At 33.8% G+C, this 16,016-nt stretch overlaps 1 protein-coding gene across 1 annotated transcript in view; it reads right to left on the bottom strand.

Annotated features, from left to right (window-relative positions):
* LOC128212891 (helicase with zinc finger domain 2-like) overlaps window positions 1–16,016 on the bottom strand; it is a 376,344-nt gene that overhangs the window by 84,975 nt on the left and 275,353 nt on the right. The gene's annotated exons all lie outside the window — the stretch shown is intronic.

The following is a 16,016-nucleotide window of genomic DNA, read 5'->3' as shown; positions in this document are numbered from 1 at the left end:
CTTCATTTCATTCTGTCAAAACATAACGATATATACATGAAGGGCACCTGCAAGGCTTCAGGGCACAGTTTTAAATCGCTCGGAACATTTCGGCCATGGCCGAGTTGTTACGATTGTATAAAGAGGTCTATCTCGAAGCTTTGTCGGAGGAGGCCGAGTTATTTGGATTGTATCGAGTTGTTCCACTTCGCATAATTGTTGTTTGTGTCAGTCAACTCTCGTTTTATTGGAAAGGTAAACAACTTGTTTTTATGCATTAAATGCTTGTTTAGTGCAAAATAACATTTCACTTACATGGTAAAATATGAATATTACTCTTTATGATCAATTTCAACAATAAAATACTTCACTTAAAACAATTTCAATATTTTTAAAACACCCCCGTTTTCTGCACATTCCCGTTTAGACGTTAGGGATTGGAAGAATCCCGTATTACACGTCTATTATTTTAGACTACAATTGACTGGTGCATTAATTAAACCGGTTTTGAAAATTAAATTGAAAAAAAATGATGTTCTTGGATGGCATTAGCTATTAAAAATAACGAGTAATTGGAAATTAAATAAGCAAAACTTTTCTCACGTATTTTCGTAGTTGGACGGCAAACATTTCCATTCTTCAAACAGTTTTTACATTGATCTTGACGTTCATTTCAATATGTGAGCACAGCTGGGGTTGATCAAGCCCAGTTTCATAAGAATCTGGGCTAGAATGACCCTTACCATTTTGCTGGAATAATTTGCACTTTTCCAGCACCTGGACGACCGATATCCAGGGTAATCAAATATTTTTAGATCGATGTCCCCCTGGCCTTCCGCCATCATAAAGCTATTTGAACGCAAATAAAAACTAAATGAAAGTACTGTTAAAACTTCCCTTAGCTCTAAGTTACTGCTCTATATAAAGTTGGAAATTTACTGGATTCAAGCAAACTTTTTTTTTCGATTATTCGATTATGGAACGATAAGGTCGCCGATCCCCAAATTAGGAATGTCTGCCGATATAATCGATATAATCGATTATCGGCGATCATACCACCTGTTTCCAAAATAATGTTTTGACAGTGCTCCGTCAGACGGCTATATTGTGAAAAGGTTTGTCGAAGTGTTTTAAGAAACTAAACTCGCAATAAAAATTTGGTTAAAGAACGAAGGTAGGGCTCCGTAATCGGCGTAGACTGCGCTATGTTTCATTTACAATGGTGAAGAAATAGTAAAGTTATCTTTGTTTAAAGTATTTTTTCAAATCAAAATATTGCCTTCCGACGTAGCATTTATGACGCAATTTATCACGTGGTATACACACACTGAAAGTATGGACTGTACTGGACTGTAGACCCGATATAAAAATAATTATACAGCTGAAAAGCACATTCAAAAAAGCCTCTTCGTCCTTGCCATATGAATATTCATAAATTAAGGCTCTGTGCTTAACTTGAAAGAACATGTACTGAAAAGTTTGCGACTTGTTTATATAAAACAGCTAGTTGTTCTTGATGGTCCGAGAGGCCAAAAATGCCGGCCGCGATGTATTGTACAACATGTGTTTCATAAAAAGAACTACGATTCCGGCAATAACACTTCAAGCCCGTAGAGGCAGCGCCTTAGTTCATATTAGTTATATAAGCATTTTCTATTCGTGAAATCAGAATGTATATTGTTTAGTTTTTATTTAAGTTGTATCAATAAATTTTGCATTATAACGCACACTTAAATAACTAAATATTTAGCAATTCTATTTAATGAGGAGTTGAAAGATAGTCTATGGGATAATTTAAGAGAAAGTTTTCCATTATAAGTTCGATTACTTTTAAATATGCAGATCAATACAGAATCATACATTATGATACATTTCTTCAAAAATCAGATTGTTTTACTTATAAATTATAATCTGGACTGATGGCGAATAAAACATCTCGGTAGTTAGCGGCCCGTTTGTGGTGATTATAAATTTCATGAATGTTCCTATTTTGATGTGACATAAAACAATTAAATAGGCACATCACAATTAGTTTATATATATTTCCACATTTAAAGTATATTGTTCATACCTTTCAGGTAACGCTGAATCTTTTATTTGGTTCAGTCTGAACAAATATTATCTGATCTACATCAGTAAAACTGCAGTCGTTCGAACAATACAGACAGGAACTCATTGTAAAGATGCAGGCTCGGAGTTAGATGGGAAACAGCAAGGAGGAATGAGAGCACACTATATTACCAACTTACAGGCTAGGACTAAGACTTGAACATTAAGATAAGAGCTGAGCATGGAACATTAGAATGTTATAGACTATAGGCTGAAAGGTGATTACAAAATAATTGTGTTTATAGGACATCAATGGGAAAATGACAACAATGCATCTCTAAACCTTGTGAAAATGTTTTATGCTCAACCCGTTTTCATACTAATTTCACACAGCATTTTTTTAAGTACTGTAAGACAAACGAACATTTTGAAAGAGCGCCATTTGGTAACAGTGCGTTTTGCTATTAATTTTAATAAAATGTTAAACTCATCAAAACGTTAATTTAACTCGGCAACATACTGGAATGTTCTTCTAACTAGACCGTTGTGATCTTTCAATGTGTCCTGATTAGGTGTGTTTCGCCTTAACGTGCCTGCTGAGTCCAGATTTGAACTTGAATGCTGAGCGACACTGTAGACATTTGTGACGTGTCATTCCCTTGTGTCTAGTAGAAATCTGGTCACTGAGATTGGTCGTGTCACCAAATTTGAACCCACGCACATCACAGGTTAGCAGTTTTGCCACAATATTTGCAAACGTGCAACTTTGTCTCGCCGTGATTGCTGCACCTATTAAAAAGACATGTACTGTCACAAGTTAGCGAGAAATACTGGCAATGTCAGGACTTGAATATAATTTATAAAAAAAACACTATATTAAACGACCCTGTCCACTGAAACACGGACCACATTATTATGTGAAAAACGCAACCACTAAAAACGTTGAAAACACAGTCAGACGACGGCAAATCTTAACCTTTACACGAGGGGAGACATAATAAAACTATAACTGTTAGTATATTCTTATTTCTCTGCGAAAAATAAAGCTAAAAACTAACCTGTGTCGGTGTAAACACTTTCCTGCAAAAACGATGGCAATTGACCAGAATGCCTTCTATTGTGGTCTACGATATGTTTTTTTTTTGAAATGCCATTCTGCATTCTTTGCATAAAGTCGGAGTCTTCATATTCTGAAATGAAACAAATGTTACAAAATCATAAGTCTATCAAATCAGCAAGCAATCGAAGACATTAAAAGTACAAGAACACTTTTCTTTCTCAAAATTGAAAAAAAATGAAGTGTTATAAAGCAGTTATATGTTACTGTTTACCATATATAATGAATACAAACACGTTTTACATAAACGATACGAAAAAGAAGTGGAACACCCTTTACAAAAACTTCAAGCCCTTTATATGTCAATTGCGAATATATTGATAAAATACGGGACTGAATTTTAGTGTGATAACACATGTTTCCATGATTCATGAAAATGAGCCCATCATTTAGGCGACTCCGTCGGTCTAACTGTTAAAACGCGTTCATTCTTCCATTGCCACTGCATAACAATGCGTCTTTTCAAACATGGAGCAATGTTCAATAATGAATTTGAAGAATAGAAATAATAAATAAATTTATAATAACTCGTTTTAATAGCACCAGTCAGTAAAATAATGAGTATATACACTGAAGGTTGTAAACGACCGTGTACTTTATCAAACCTAAAATGTCCGTGTACTTTATCAATTTGGTTTTAGTTCATTTTCGCCTTTGAAATAACTATGAGAAGTTCAACAATACACGCTGAAAACTTTAAAATAAATAAAATTTGCTTAAAATAAGATTTGTGTATGAATTATTTACGGCTAACATGAAGTAAAACGATAGATTTGTCAAAAGCCGTGTACTTTGCCTTAGCTTTCAACTCTGAGAAATCAGTTGGTCAAGATTTTCAGAAAAACTTTAGAATATTAGAGAAAGTTCTTTATTACCGTGGATAGAGCTCTTAAATGCGGGGTTTATGGTCTTTATTTCACAAAAAATCTCCAAATATTAAGAAAGTTATCTTTAAAAACCTTACCTGAATCGAGACTTGTTGACATTTGTTGCCGTGCACTTTACCAAATAAGTCACGTGGGTTCTCCACCGTGAATAATTTCGTAGATAAAAATCAAATAGACATGAACTGAATCTTTTAATTACAGAATTAATTAAAAATAACAATATACACTTAAATTAGTTTTATTATTTAATGATAACGAATTTAAATATTTATTAATCGCCAGGGGAATGAACTGCTAGTGAAAGTTGCAACATATGCAACATATGCATTGCCCTCTCTTGAAGGAATACGACGTATACATCGGGCCAATGTCGGCCCGATATTGACATATTTACATTAAGTTTTTTGTCCATAAAAATAAAAGCTATTGTTTATGTTATTATATTTAAACATTCAAATTTAAATCATATAGTTTTATGACGCATACAATGCTTCAGTCAATATGCCCATATCGAGCCGATGTCTGGCCGATATCGGCAAACACTGGCCGATATGCCGATATTCAGCCGACATCGGCCCGATATGGTCATGTTTGCTGGGACATTAACACATTCTGACCGAAAAAGAAAAAATCTGTAACACTGTCCTAGTTTTCATAAAGATAAACTTTTTGGCAATATCTTATGAAGATACAATTGATTGTAAGGAATCTAGCGTCTTAATAAGAACAAATTGGATAAATCTAACACACGACCGCAGAAAATATTTGTGCCGGTGAGGAGCTAAAAAGGTCGCAATGGTTGTTGATGTTGATACATCCATGTTTTAAGTTGACCACAAAATAATAGTTCTTACATTATCGATACACTTAATTAATGAAAGATACATGCGCCTAATTTCTAGAGTATGAAGATCTACGATACACAATTAGTAGTAATTAATAAAAGTGCCAATAATACTATTAATAATGTTGAAATGTTCTTTTAAAGAAGCAGAGGTTGATCACAAACCTAAAACTGACATTAGGTCCACCAAAATACTCGGCAAAAGTATTTATGACGAAAGAATGCACCAGCATTTTCCACAATAAAGCAGCCACAAGTCATTATATACAAAACAGTGACGATAATTAAAATGCCTTAATATTTTGAATACTCAGCAAGCTTTGACGTTCAATATAACCTAAAATATATAAGATAACCGTCTATGACATTTAAAATAACCGAAATTGTCAATTGTCAACCCATTAAGATCTAGGAGAAATCGTCCCGTTTCTCCCAGATTGTTTGCATACATTAACTAATTTACCAGACACTTACGAACATAATTGAATACGTTGCTTATATACATATCATGCGTGCACATAAACGTGACCGGACATATCAAATGTATGTCATCCAGTGCTTGATTTTCAATCTGACTTGTGTTCTTTAGTATATACTAATTGACACTTTTAAACTCAATTTAGCCCCCGTAAATATAGGGATATCTATTCATTTTAGCAACGCTTATTGTTTTTATTCGCCACGGTGGCTTTTCCAATGATTTCTTATAAGTATTCAGTTAATGAAAACGCTCTTCATTGGCAATTATTATATTGCATTTTTATATTTTGCAGACGGCAGCGTCTAAACCATAGGTGGCCTTATGAGTCCGATTTTATGTTCGGGCATTTTATTATATAAACTTTACATATACTGATACCACCACTTAGGTCTAAACCTAAATCTAGTGAAACATTTACTGACCGTTTATCAGCTGTTTATCGTAACTGCTATGTTGATCTATTACACGGGTAAATTAGCACTTACAAGATTTCAAAGTACTTTGTAATATTTTACTTATTATAAAATCTGCACACTTAAGTGAATAGGAATTAAAAAGAAATATGCAACAATTGATTAACAATGTTTACTTGTATGTTCTCTATGTTTCTCGCACAGCCAATAACTTTCATTCCATATTCTGTCAAGCTCTTTGCAATGTCAGATCCGAATCCCAAAGGAGGCACCAGTAACCAATGCAACTTTTTTTCCCAACGTTCCATTAGGTTGCCAGAAATCACGAAACACTACGAGATCTGTGAAAAGTAATAGTGTACCTTAAACTCACTACGACTTTCTCACTGAGGTATCTCGATATCCCATTAAACTCAAAGTGAATAGTGTACCTAGGTTTTATCAAACCGCACTTAACGAGCCTTATGGCCTCACTTCTAGTGAAAGTTTATAAGCTTGAACTAAGCGTAAACATGTTTGTACAGTAAGATTTGCCAAATGATTTTTAAAGGTTAATTTGCATTTTGTTCATGCCTAGTTAAATAGTTAAGTCACGGAATAGTCATTTCAGACCCTTTTAAGTCATTGGCTATTAGACCAAATTAAATGAAAAAAACAGCAGCAAATACACTGTTCCTGATTCTGACATTCCTATTGACCTAACATGAGCAAAGTGTTATAATTGTTGAGCCAAATAAGACAACATATTCAGTCAATTTCATTTAGGGAGGAATCATCTACTTTAATCAACGTTTAGGTTCACACAATTTGATAAGTTACTCAAGTCATAAGAAAATCGGAAAGACCATCCTCATATGTGCAAATTATTAAAACCACCTTTGACACTCTTCTCGACCACATCAGTTCACTGGCAAATATCCATAAATTGCTACCACTTGAACAATCAAACGCGCTCAAAAATCATAGAAAATTATCAAGTTAACAAGTCTTTACGTAATGAATGAAAGATTCGGAATTATTTGACCAAATTTGTTAGGACAGTGAAATGTTAAACCTTATGTCCAAATCCCAAAGATATGAAAACGACGTTGAACGGGGCCATTGCATTACTCAAACCAAAACAACTCAACAAAAGTTGCATAAAATACTTAATAGTGTACTACTTGAACAAATGGTAAAAGCTTCCAAAACCAGACCGAAAAGCAAGTGCATACAATGTCAACTCAGTACCATGAAGTAATTCCCTTTATGCACTGCCAGTTGTTTGTAAGTTCAAAAAAGTTATGTTATATATGTTCAGACATAAATTAGGAAAACCTCCAGCCAGAAGAGGGCCATTTTGCTCTCCAAAAGCACGAGCATTTAATATTAACGCAAGCGTGATGGTGATCGCAAACCAACTAAAACATAATACATTAACAAATACCGGGAGCTTGGTTCGAGGGCTTGCTTTACTTTGCATACTGTCACTTAAACCCCTTCAGACACTCATAGACGAGTTGCCGCCAGGTTATCTTCAACTATCTAAAACGCTGTTAATGTAGAGAGAAAATCAGCTATATGGCTGAAATAATAAATACCCGGTCATCCTCGACTATACCTTTTAACTGAATTATTCCGTAACACTAATTGTTTGAAATTTACTTACCGTACCTAGCGGAAACAATCTTAACACAGTAATCAGTTCACTGAGACACGCTGGTACATTTATCCCCTCTCGCAGCGGTGACCTTATGCAAGGGTGTTAAATTCCCAGACCATTGAGAGTTTTACGCAATTTGGCTATTCATTTACAAAGCCAGTTTAAAGGAGCGCAGAGGTTAAATGGGTTTCCAGCTACCAAAAATCCGACTTCACCGTCACCTACCTAGGTGATAATAATTTATAAGTAACGTTTATTGTTTTAGTGAAAGAGTCCGCGACAACGAAAGTGGACTCTCAGCGGCTAATAATTTGAAAGTAACATTTAATTGTATGGTTTTAGTGAAAGCGTTTTTGTAATTTTAACATGTTTTTCAAGTAATTTATTTTATTACCCAAACTGGTTTCGTCAGCTGCTTTGTGATGATTATCTCTCTTGGTACAACTCATTTCGTCAATAACTATTCCTAAACGTGACCAATTAAACTGTCGTTCAGCTTAGTCTTAACACTTCATTCGATACTACCTCTTCATCAGGTGATGGAAAGTCCAATAAGTTACATAATTACGTTTCCCATAGGAATCCACCATCTGTGGCTACTTTTCCGTTTTTAGTTGTGATCAATTTTAAGTATATAATACAAAGACCAACAATTTAAGAAATATCAACATTTATGTAACATCTTTGTAAAGGCTCCTTTATTCTACGTTGACGTTGATTTCTTTAGTAATCATGTTATTTAAGTGCATACGCTTTCAAAATGGCTTGACTCGTGTCATCCGTGTCGTTTCATAAGATGACAAATATAGTAGCTCTTCCCGACAGAGAATAATAATACGTTCAATTACTTTAAAAAAGACATAGATATATTGCCGCCGCATTTCAAAGGCTCTTTAATGTCGTAAGTCATTTTGTATTACACAATTATAATATCATCTTAATACTTACTCGTCAAAACAAACGCTACCATCTTTAACTAGGTAAAATATCTGTCCCAGATTAATAAATTTACGTTACGTTTTTTTGCGGACGACTGTACCAATGCGTGTAGTAAAGCATAATGAAAACTATGAATGTTTAGTACAGTGAGGTGAAAATATACATTATGTATACAGAGATTTCTAAGAAAACATCGTATGCGCTATTTTGAATAGAATATATTTGTGATTATAAATATATATATCGCGATACCTTGTTTCTGGCTTAATACAACCATCACGTATGTTTCTGTATTACACATGTGTAATATAACAAGATTAGTCCGCATGTTTGTAAACAGTTAAATTGGAAGCAACAATTGCTTAATATGTAAAAATCCAGGAAGTCAAACGTTTATTTCTCAATTTGGTAATAATAAAGTGGTTATTTTTCATTTTATTAAAAATCATAATGGAACATGTGAAATTTTCTCTTGATTTCATGAAAAATCATTTTCGCACATTCGTAACTTTCTTAAACAGCAAAAATGACGTCGGAAAAATATTACAATCTATGACGTCATTTAACCGGGTGTGACGTTATCATTTTAAAGCAAGAAGATTTCGTTATAAGTAGAGTGTTTTTTAATATTCTTTCTACTTATAAACGGAATCACAATGAGGACAATTATTATTTAGGGTATAGTGAAACTTTCTGGTGTGTCTATAATCTTACAGGAGTTTGTGCAAACTTTCACAGATGTCCAGAAGGTATATGCACTTGACCGTAATGGAATTAGTTTTCCTGCGTCCATTTTTACTATTAAGAAATTACTGTCTCACCGCTATATTTTAGCTATATAGAGAAAAGTGTAACATATTTTGTTTTAAACTCCTCCAACATCGTTTGGAAAATACGCTTAAACTTTCGCTGATGGCCAGGCATCATATGCAGATGATTCCGAATGAAAGATATTGCGGAATATATAATCAGGAAAGCAATCGTCCTTATATTTTGCCTTTCAAAGGTATGAAGGAAACATATATAGCGATGTTTCTTGATAACTATTTGCAATTGACTTCAAATGACTTCGCGCTGTGATCATGACATCAGTGACCAACTACATATTTGCTTTTGTAAGTGTGTATAAGATTTATTGATACTGTCATATTTAAGAAATGTTAATTTTCACCAAATAAATTGTTTAATCATTTTGAATGTTTAGAAATACTTCACAACAAACGGCATTGTAGGTATATTTACAATGATATAAACCTTTGTTAACAATCAAATGCACATTAATACTTAATATCAATAAAGATTTCGAACAAATTGAAATATGTACTATAATAGAATAACCGTTAACAATGTCACAATTTTGCAGAATGGCATAAAAATGTATAAAGCAAACGTCCAAAATGTTGCAGAAATGCTTTAGACAGTTATTTTTAAACATGAACAGATTTTAAACCATCTAAATGAACCAGTTCAGATGACATACACAGACAATACAAATGTCTAAACTTTATCGTAATGAAACAAAAAACTAACCTATTTAGAATGTTCTTATTTTGTAGGTGATACACCTGATGCAAACTTTCATTTTAAATGGAAAACAAGCAGGTGTTCATCTAGCTGTCCGATAATTAGTCTTGAACTTTCACTGTCAAAGAACAGAGCTCTTGGGATATATACACCATGGGCATGCTTTGCAAGTACACACAGCTTGTGTTCCCCACTTCCATTTACTTGGATGATAGAATGTGTGCCAGTCTCACAAACAAATACTGTTCCACAGTTTGTTGTGCAAATACCGGATATGTACTCTAGTACTCTCTCATCCTTGAGCGTGGCCTTTATTTTTCCTTGCATGTCGAGGGTAAGCAGTTGATTGTTAGCAAAATCTGATACATGGATCAGGCATCCGTCGCGACTGACGTCTATGCTGTACACTGTAGTATGTCCATCTTCAGTGTTGTTATTGTCGCTGTAGATCTGCTTTATCAACACACACTCAGTGCTGTAAACATTAATTGAGTTGCTTGACCGTACAAATAACTTGTGATCATGGTAAGCAATTCCACTACAGTAATGCTCAAGTTTTACCTGCTTTATTAGGTGAAAGGCGTTGGCCTTGGATTGTAGAATGTGAATTTCTCCAGGTTTACTCCATTCAGCAACAGTCACAGCAACCTTTTCGTCATCTACACTACACACATCATGGGGATGATTTTGAAAGGGATAGGAAGATAGAATCTGGAACTTTTCATTGAGCAACTTAACTCTAAGGTTGTTGTAGTCCACTATCACAAACTGCCCACATGGAATAAGGCAAATTCCTCTGATATCACTTTGACTCGAATCGCAATCCTCTTTTATTTTGAATACTTCCTTAGCTTCTATGGAGTAAATATGATCAGCCATGTTTTCCAATTGTATCAATGAATACGATCTTGTTATTTCTGGACTCGGAATATGCGTTAATATAATTAAATCTCCACACACAATTTTAAACAAAGATCGCGTAATAGTGCAATTTAAATTTTAAGCTTAGTTAATAAATAACCCCTACACTCGCATTTATATCACAGAGATAGTACAGGTCAAGTGCCGAGTAGACTATATACTTTTATTTTCGATTGTGAATAAACCTTCAGCCCAACATGTAGATTGAGATAAAAGGTATCTATAGATAATATTATTACAAGTAGTATTAGTTATATCGATTTGCAGATAAAAGCTGTCAATAAAGAGAAGACTAAGTGGTAAACTAGGTTTCCTGAAGTAAATATTTTAGTAAAGGATTGATCAAACATCAAGTTGAATGTAAAAGTGTTTAATAGTATCATATTGGTATTTGATTGCTTAAAAAAAAGATTTAAAATTGACAGTGAACACCCTATATACAGCTAATAACGCCTCAATTCTCATACAAATTAAATGATTTAAGAAATTTTATGTATACAGATTTTCGTCAATAAATCGAGGAATTGCTTTTGCAGAAATTCTTAAAATTCAAAAGCTATGGAAGTTATTTAAAAAAACAACGTATTATTAAAAAAAACGACTTCTTTACATATCAAAATTCAAATCATACCAAATGAATATGGTATGTAATTACAAAAGACACATACTCCAATTCAAAATTAATATTATTGCAAATCAATGGCTTATTTACTTATTCAAGTATGCATTGGAAAATGAGGGTTAACCCGTTTTAACGTACAAGTATTCGCCCTGGTGCAAGTTGCTTCATTATAAAAAAATCCATTTAAATTAATGTAGAGTATTAATAAAAACTTATTTACATATTTTGTCCTTGTTTTAATTCTTATTGATAATATATATTCATAAAATTACGATTTTGCAGCCTGAACAAAGATATTGAATGCAATAAACCTTATTTGAACACAATATCAAAAAGATACCTATGCGACGCATACTGTATGATAAAAAACTATGCACACACAGCTAAACAAAAGAAAGTCCAAGGCAAAGTCGGTCAAATTTTAGCAATGAAGCAATAAAGGAATTTGGGTTTCAATTGCAAATCTGGCTAAGATATTTTCTTTTAGAGATATTTGATACAAGCACATAATGGTTGTGTAGCCATAGAACTAGGCATTTTGTATAGCCTAAAACATTTGTAGTTTGTGTCAAGTAATTTTGTAATTTCCCTTAAACTTAAGCACTGATTATGTTATCAAACATTTAATTCTAGAAATGTATCACTAATTCAAGTTTAAATTGGATGATATTTGATGCATATGAGCCTAGGGTAAATATCTATGAATTTGCTACTGCGTAATACATTATACTCATTTCATGTAATCGTGCATATCATGTTTTACGAGATTGTTAACAATAATTACTTTATTTAATAACAAATACTTCATGCATCTATTTTATCATACAATTTCTTTCATTTATTCTACTGTCAATGAGAGATGACATCAAACATTACGATATTCGATATCAAAACTATTATGTGGGTCTGATTAGAATGCCGGGTGACAGGAAAAACTAAAAGTATCAGATCTGTTGTTTCATTAATTTCACAATAACTTACGTTTTTGTTCTAAGAAATAATTCCAAAACGAATTTGAGCGAGCGGGATGAATAGAACAAATACAATTGTCTCAAATAATTCAAAACAAAAGGGGGCGGGCGTAAACAAACATACGTTTGTCGCGCTATGAATGTTGTTGTTGAACACTTGTCCCTATCAGTGCCATTTTAAGTGATTGTTAGAAGTAATGCCCTCATAAAATACGCGTTCAACAATCGTTTTGAGTTATTTGATGCAGCATTGCTTGCGAGAAAGCGCTTTCATTGCATACAAGTATTATAACTAAAGGTACATATCATATAGACTGTTTTTTCCCAACCGTTATAGTGGAACAGAAGCGGTCGGTCTGTTTTGCAATTTCCACGAACGTATAATCAATTAGTGTGGTAAAACAGCATTGCTTGTACCCTTCCAGGCGCCAATAAAAAGCAGACGTAGGTTTACGAAATGAAAAAGTTTATTTATGAACCAGTCATTTCAAGAACTACTCAATATGCAATTATTCAAAGCAGGGCAGGCAAATATACAATTTCTTAATACGACACGATTATAGAATGCTGTTTAGTAGCAGCTTTACGGGTACATATTGAATTTCGGTGTGAGGTAGACATTAATTTTACCAACATAATATCCCTTTCTATGACCAGGATGGAAATAAATTTGATATTATTGTAATCACTATTATCAGAAGTTTAAACAGTGCATTAACACATTATGAAAACCAAGAAGGTAAGTTCGGTGTTTATGAAGATAAATGTTCTGATAACTTCTTAAAAAAATGTAGTGTTGATTGTTATGCATTTAAAGTGTTAAAAAGCAACGTGTCGATAAGATCCGGCAAACGACCATTTAATACTTCCTAGTTGACCTAGAAAATCGCTATGATGTTGATAAATTCATGTTCTGGTTTGAGCAACACAAGTGTCATTGTGACCTCTGCAAAATGAACGTGCCTCTAATTACTAGAGTACAAAGATCCACTTAACACTATTATCAACAATTCATTAAAGTGCTAAAAGTATATCAAGCATTGTTAAAATCTCCTTTAAAGAAGTTTAGGACGTTCAACAATCTTACACTGACGTAAGGTTCACCAAACACTTTGCAAGAGTAAGCTTGACAAATGTGTTCATCGGCTTTTTGCCCAATGAAGCAATGACAGGTCATTCTTTAAGAACCATTCACGAAAAGTATAATGCCTAATTTCGGATACTCATTAATCCTCCGAGTTAAATAAAGATGTAACACAGCCGCCAAAGACATTTAAAATTACCGACAACTTCGAGTGTCAGTCAATCGAAATTGAGAAAAAATAGGACCAATCTCTCGGTGTTCATGCATACAAGTACGTAATTTGGCGAACACTGGCAAACATAATTGAATTGGTTTCCTTATGAACGTATGATTGTTCATGGCATGCGCGCACGAGAACGTGACCTAACGTATACAAAATATTTCATCATGTGCTTTAATTCAGCTGCATTGACACATTGTATAACTCAATATAACATCCGCAAAGATAAATTTGGATGTTTGGATGTTCATTTTAGCAAACCTTTATTCTATTTGTATTTAAAGTTGCCAAGGCGGTTTCATCAATGAAAACAAGTCATAGAAAGCGCTCGTTACAGGCTTTTATTTGAATTTATTTACTCGGTTGCAAACTGGCACAGACTCAAGCATAGATGACATGATCAGTCAGAGAATGTAATTGTTTTAAATAATGTTAATAAGGTCCGCTATTACTTACCGTAACGACCATCTATGATCTCAACAGAGATACGGTGGAACATTTACTGACCTTTTATCAGCTGTTTATCTTATCTGTAGCAGAGGACACAAGGGGACCAAAGATGGCAGAAATCAGAAAATGGTGTTCCTTTCACACTGCATTTTTAAACCTCCAGTGTGCTTTGTTTTCAAAAAGGTTGTTGGACTGTAAAAACAAATCAAATTTCTTAGATTCCTTCAGCAGTTCATGAAACAAATGCAAATCCAACATCTGAAGTGTTCTCTAACCATTGCCTTAATTATATCTTCCCAAACACCTTTATACTTTAATGAGTATAATTTTTGAATAATGAAATGAAACGAACTTATGTATTTTATTTGTAGAATTACCCAATCGACAAAAAAACAGCAAAACATGCTTTAGTTGAAAATTGATCACATTTCTTTTAATGGTTTGGTTATGACTAAAAACAACACAAGCATAAATATTATTTTTGTTAATGGTAGGCTCATTTAATATTAATTAAATAACTTCACTGTGTTTAACTGTCATGGTTGTTAAAGGTCAAATGTACAGGTTGTCCTACGAAATTAAGATTTTCGCATGTACCAATGGGCTTTTTTTTGGAATGATAACACAGTACATGCATGTTCCAAGGCAGTGCTGAGTATCATTTGGAATTAATAAGTAGTGTTGAGATGTCCTTGTGTAGTCTTGGGTGTCAATGCGTAGTCTTTTGGTGTACTTGAGTAGTTGTTGGATGTCTTTGTGTAGTCATGGGATATCCTTAGGAAGCCATGGGGTGTCCCCGGGTAGTCTTAGAATGTCATTGGGATAGACATGTGTTTGGGTAGTCATAGATTGTGTAGTCCTTTGGTGTAATTTGGTTGCCCTAAAGTGTAATTGTGTAAAACTGGGCTGGCTGTAAGTCGTTGTAGGATGGGAAGTTCTGAAGTTTCCATGGGTAGTCCGTTTAGTCATATGTTTTACACATTCATTTGAAAAATACAGGTATCAAAATGCAAAGTTGAACTATTAAAAGTGTACGAGTTGCACATTGTTTTATATATTGATTAGAATAGAAAAATTATCAGGCCACCAAGCTTTGATCCCAAGACAGACAATGTGAAAGAGAACTCATACATCTTCGGATGATCACAGATAGTAAGGCAATATAGGCATATAAACGTTAAGGAAAGGTTTCAGTGCTGCGTCCATTTTAACCACAATATTGGCCTTTTTTCTCTTTTAATGATTTCGAGTATATTGAACATATTTGATGTGCAGAATGCTCATTAACATTCAATCGCACTGACTATTGAACAACTTACTTTTAACAGGGGGGTTCACGTTTAAGTGAGGATATTGAATCTGAGCTGCAAGATGGCGGCGAAACGTGAAAAAAGTAGGATTTTTAGAACCTGTTTTTACCCGGTTAGTATTATAATTATATATTTTCAAAACAACATGAAGCACTATCGGGTCTACAATCTGCATGCTTCTCTCGGCTTTTTATTCCAAGCTATTAGGTTTCGGAATACAACAAGTTATTGAAGGAAAACCTTCGACCAGTCTGATGTTAACAAATGTGGGAAGCGAGCTCAAAACACAAACGTTTTTGCAATGGTTTCTCTCTCAACATTTTTCAAATGTGGTATTTTAATTCCCTGACGCCTTCTTTGCTGTACAATAGCTTTCTTGGTCAAATTGTTTTGGTTTTTACGACCTTAATGTGTGCTGAATTCAGTTTAACCACTTTTGGGCATCTGAGCTGAATAAAATTTGGCAAGTATTTATAAATAATAGCAAACTTTGCGACACATTGAACGTGTGACCACTTTTTATAATATCATACCGCCACATGTTGAATACCATTTATATAATT

Source organism: Mya arenaria, chromosome 13 (assembly GCF_026914265.1).
Source record: "Mya arenaria isolate MELC-2E11 chromosome 13, ASM2691426v1".
Taxonomy (NCBI): domain Eukaryota; kingdom Metazoa; phylum Mollusca; class Bivalvia; order Myida; family Myidae; genus Mya; species Mya arenaria.
This window is presented reverse-complemented; position numbering and strand designations above follow the sequence as displayed.